Here is a 5,292-nt window from a genome sequence, read left to right on the forward strand (position 1 = left end):
TAACAAACAGGCAATAGAAAGACCTTACCTTCCAATAATTATCTTAAACATAAATGCATTAACTTCTCCAATTAAATAACATAGGAAGATTGAATGAATTTTTTAAGCACCAACTCTATGATGCTCACAAGGAATTCACCTCATCTCTATGGACATCCATATACTGAAAGTGAATGGAGGGGCCGGCACTGTGGCTCAGCGGGTCAACGCCCTGGCCTGAAGTGCTGGTATCCTATATGGGTGCCGGTTCAAGACCCAGCCACTCCACTTCTGATCCAGCTCTCTGCTATGGTCTGGGAAAGCAGTAGAAGACGGCCTAAGTCTTTGGGCCCCTGCACCCACGTGGGAGACCCAGAAGAAGCTCCTGGCTCCTAGCTTCCGATCGGTGTAGGTCCAGCCATTGCGGCCATTAGGGAGTGAACCAACAGATGGAAGACCTCTTTCTCTCTGCCTCTCCTCTCTCTGTGTAACTCTGACTTTCAAATAAATAAATAAATAAATCTTTTAAAAAAAAGTGATTGAGAGCCGGCGCCGTGGCTCAATAGGCTAATCCTCCACCTTGCGGCGCCGGCACACCGGGTTCTAGTCCCGGTTGGGGCGCCGGATTCTGTCCCGGTTGCCCCTCTTCCAGGCCAGCTCTCTGCTATGGCCAGGGAGTGCAGTGGAGGATGGCCCAGGTGCTTGGGCCCTGCACCCCATGGGAGACCAGGAAAAAAGCACCTGGATCCTGGCTCCTGCCATCGGATCAGCGCGGTGCGCCGGCTGCAGCGGCGGCCATTGGAGGGTGAACCAACGGCAAAGGAAGACCTTTCTCTCTCTGTCTCTCTCTCTCACTGTCCACTCTGCCTGTCAAAAATTAAAAAAAAAAAAAAAAAAAAAAAAAAAAGTGATTGAATGCATAAAGATATCCCATACAAATGGAATCCAAATTAAAGCAGGAGTGGCCATACTTACATCAGATAAAATATACATTGAATCAAAAATAATAAAAAAGACAAGGTTATCACATAATATTAAAGGGGTCAATTCTGGAAGAAATAACCAATAAAACTGCTACCTGTAAAACCAGCATCCCCCATATGGGTACAGTTCATATCCCTGCTTATCTACTTCTAATCCAGTTCCCTGTTAATGCCCTAGGAAAAGCAGTAGAGGATGGCCTAAGCATTTGGGCCCCTACCACCTATATGGCAGATCCAGAGGAAGCTCCTGGCTTCTAGCTTTGACCTGGCCCAGCCCTGCCCATTGCAGCCATCTGGGAAGTAAACAAGCAGATGGAAGATCTATGCTGTGTGTGTGTGCGTGTGTGTGTGTATGTGTGTGTCTCCCTCTATCTTGAAACTCTCTCAAATAAACAACAAAAAAAAACTTTAAAAAAAAATTCTGCAAGAGAAAGAACAACTGTAAATATGTATGCACACAATATCCAAGCATCTAAATATATAAAACAAATAATGATAGACCTTTTAAGGGAGATATTAAACTCCAATATACTAATAGCAAAAGATCTTTTTTTTTTTTCAAAGTATAAAAGATGTATTGCCATTTCAAGTTTCAAATGATCCCCAGGACATAGGGCTGGGCCATGGGTCCAAGTCATCACAGTGGTGCAGTGCAGTGGTGGGTGACATGGGCAGCCTGACCTGAGTCTGCCTCACTGCACCCATCTCCACAGAACAGCTGCTGGTGGCGTCAACTCTTTGGCAGCTGCCCCTGTCCCCGGTGGGTCTCTGAGGCTGAAGCAGGAAGTCTTGTGATCCCTGAAGCTCACAGCTCTGAGAGGCAGCCCACACCTTCACCAGCACTGGATGAGCCTTCTCCTTGGAGCCACACACTAAGGGTTGGACCCTCTGAGTGGAGAAATGGTGCTAGAGGATTTGCCTTGAGACTAAAGAACAAGCCCATACAATTAGATCCAAGGTTGCAAACTGACACCCAAGAGTATATCCATGTGGCCCGTGGGACTGCACACTATTTTAAAAGATTAATTACTTGCTAGTATTTTAAAAGGTAAGATTTTATATAAAAATCTGGATTCGGGCCTATGCAATGCCAAAAGGAGACTATCTGGCAATACTGGCTGGACACACAATGTTCTTCTATGGCACAAAGTATAGATAGAGAACAAGTGCTCTCCCACAGACTGGACATGCTGACCTGCCAGCATCCCCAGCTGGAGACTGGGCCTCAGCTGCCTTGGATCCTCGTGTACATGCTGCTATGTTGTATACACTATAACAACAATGTGTCCTATCCAGTGTAGGTCTTCTCTTTGTCCAAAAAAGGAGAAATGGAAGTCAGGTCTCAATGCAGCATGTTTCCAGTGGTCCTTGTTACCCTTTAAGTCCCTTGCTTTGAACTACAGGAACCTGTGCTTGTAAATGACCTCAAACATCAAACATTCCCAACTGTCTCCCCTAAGGGACTCCCCACCACACATGCCCTGCCTCTCCAGGATATACCAAGCCCCAGTGTTACCTGGACAAACTCATAAAAGAAATTAATCACAGAAATGAAGTGAAGAGCAGACCTAGATCAGCTATTTTAGCCCCTTCATTATAAGAATGGTTTAGAGTAGAATAAAAAATGTTAATATGCTCTATCTGCTTTTAAGTCAGTGACTGAAAGAAAAGGGAGAAAGTCACATGGGTGCTTCAGGAGGCCAAGGTTGGGTCAGTCTGAACTTGAGTTTCCCCAAACACATGGGTTCCCACTCCATGATTGCTTTGGAAATGAACGAGGCTCTTGGGAAGCCATAAGGGTGGGCAGGACCATGAGGTGGCCAGCTCAGCAGATGTCCTGGGCCATCAAGAACTGCCCAATATGTCCTCTTTGGGTTAAGGCTACTTGCGCCAGCCAAAAATCTAAGTGGCACAAAATGATTTTCAGTAAGGGTAGTGCAATCTTTGCAGAAAGGGGATAGAGATGGGGCAGAGGGCTGGAATTCAGCCTTGGCAAACACAAGACAGAGGAAGAGAGAGACCTAGCTCTTCCCCTCATGGGCTGTGGCAATGCCACACTATTTGCCCTTCAGGGAGGTAGTGATCTTGAGGCAGGCCAGCTGCTCCTGGCCTCTGACTAGGACACCCTCAGTGTGGTAGTTGCCAAAGCTGAGCCAGCTGGGCAGCTCCAAAACAGGCACAGTGAACTAGCTTTTGGGCAGTGAGTAGGTGTCTTCTTCGAAGGGGCAGTGGCAGGGAAGCCCATGGGTGTGCAGGGGCTCTGGGCAGGACTCCCCAGGGGGAATGAGCACATCCAGCACATCCCAGACACCTTCGCAGGTGCAGCTGCAGAGCTGTTCCATTCAGGGGACCTGGATCCAGAAACCTGCCACTTCCCTGTCCACAGTTAATGCCACCTTCAGGGGAGAATCGAGGGGCACACGGGGCTTGCCCTCAGTACTGATGGTCACATTCCAGGGAATGACGACAGGGTCAGGCTTTGGATCACCGGAGGGTTCTTCCCTTCATCACAGTTAGCCCAGGAAAAGCTGCTGGGGAAGTTCTGGCAAAGGCGTGCGGGGGCCCCAGGGGCAGACAAAGCAAGCCCAGGCCGACCAGGAGGGCAGCCTGCATCCAACAGTGCATCGCAAAGGGCAGTTCTGCACTGCGCTCACTGCCGCAGATCTTAAGAGCCTACTTTCAGCAGTGTGTAGATCATCCAGACAGAAAATCAGAGGAGAGAAATGGGAGAATTAAACTATTCTATAGATCAAAGGGACACAACACATATTTACAAAATATCCCAACTAACCATGCAGAATACTCAGTCTTCTCAATAGCGCATGTAACATTCTCCAAACTATGTCATACAGTAAACCACAAAAAAAGGCTAAGCAAATTTTTAAGTAGGGAAATATTGAGTATCTTCCAACAATAGTGCAAGAAAAGAATAATAAGAAAAATTTTAGAAAGTACACAACTATGGGAAAATTAAACAACATATTCCTGAGCAACCAATAAATAAATTAGGAAACCATATTAAAAATTTCTTAAAGCAAACAACAGGCTATCAAAACCTACGGGTTGCAGTAAAACAGGAAAGTTGGTGTTAATCGATCCCTACAAGAGAAAAAGCAGAAAGATTTCCAATAAACAAACTGCCATTGCTCCTCAAGGAACTAGAAAAATAAAAACAAACTAAACCCAAATTTACTAGAAGGAAACAAATTATTAACTCTGAAACAGAAATAAATGAAAACAGGTCTTTAAAAATACAAAGGAGCAACAAAAAGAGTTGGGTTTTCATAAAGATAAAAAAATTGACAAACCTTTAGTGGACTAAGCAAGAAAAAGATTCAAAAAAATAAATCAGAGATGAAAAATGAGTCATTAAAACCAACACCAAGGGCCGGGACTGTGGCACAGCGGTTAAAACTGTCGCCTATAGTGCTGGCATCCCATACGGGCACCAGATCTAGTCCCAGCTACTCCTCTTCCAATCCAGCTCTCTGCTATGGCCTGGGAAAGCAGAAGATGGCCCAAGTCCTTGGGCCCCTGCACCCGTGTGGGAGACCCGGAAGAAGCTCCTGGCTCCTGGCTTCAGATCGGCGCAGCTCCAGCTGTTGCGGCCATCTGGAGAGTGAACCAGCAGAAGGAAGATCTCTCTCTCTCTCTCTCTCTCTCTCTCTCTCTCTCTGCCTCTGTCTCTCTGTAACTCTGCCTTTCAAATAAATCTTTAGATTTTTTTTTAATAAATAAATAAAACCAACACCACAGAAATACAGAAGTTCATTAGAGACATGAGCTGGCATAGATGGTACATATGTCCAAAATGGTGCCTGCTCTACTTTCGGCTTATTACAGGACATGATTGTAAAGTGACTGGGGAGAGAAAAGCGTGTCTGTCCTTTTAGTTTGTTTTTCTCCTCTAATTTGGTAGGTACACAATCCCCCATGGGGATCAAGCCTTCAAGCCTCGTTCCCTCTAGGCTCTTCCTGCTGCTTTTCCGCTGGTGTCTCCGGCTACTGCGGTTTCATCTCACCTCACTTTCCAGCACTGGTGTGGAGGCTCTCGGCAGCTAGGGTCCCGAGCCATGGGTGCCCATGCCCTCCACATAGATCCACCATGTCCCTCTAATTACGGAAGAGTTTCCTCTGCCATTTTTTCCTAATTCTTCCCTGAGACTATACTTTCCAGTTTTTTAAACTATCATCTAGACTAGAGCAGTAAGCTCCCTCCCTACTCTGCCATCTTGGAACCACCCATAAATATCAAACAATTACATGCCAACTAATTTGAAAACCTGGAAGGAATGGATAAATTCTTAGACTTATGCACCTCACAAAGATT

General features: G+C 46.0%; 1 pseudogene; it reads right to left on the reverse strand.

Annotated features, from left to right (window-relative positions):
* Window positions 1–3,019: 3,019 nt before the first annotated feature.
* On the reverse strand, window positions 3,020–5,037 carry LOC100341446 (ganglioside GM2 activator pseudogene; annotated as a pseudogene).
* Window positions 5,038–5,292: the final 255 nt, after the last annotated feature.

Source organism: Oryctolagus cuniculus, chromosome 4 (genome assembly GCF_964237555.1).
Source record: "Oryctolagus cuniculus chromosome 4, mOryCun1.1, whole genome shotgun sequence".
NCBI classification, from domain to species: Eukaryota; Metazoa; Chordata; class Mammalia; order Lagomorpha; family Leporidae; genus Oryctolagus; species Oryctolagus cuniculus.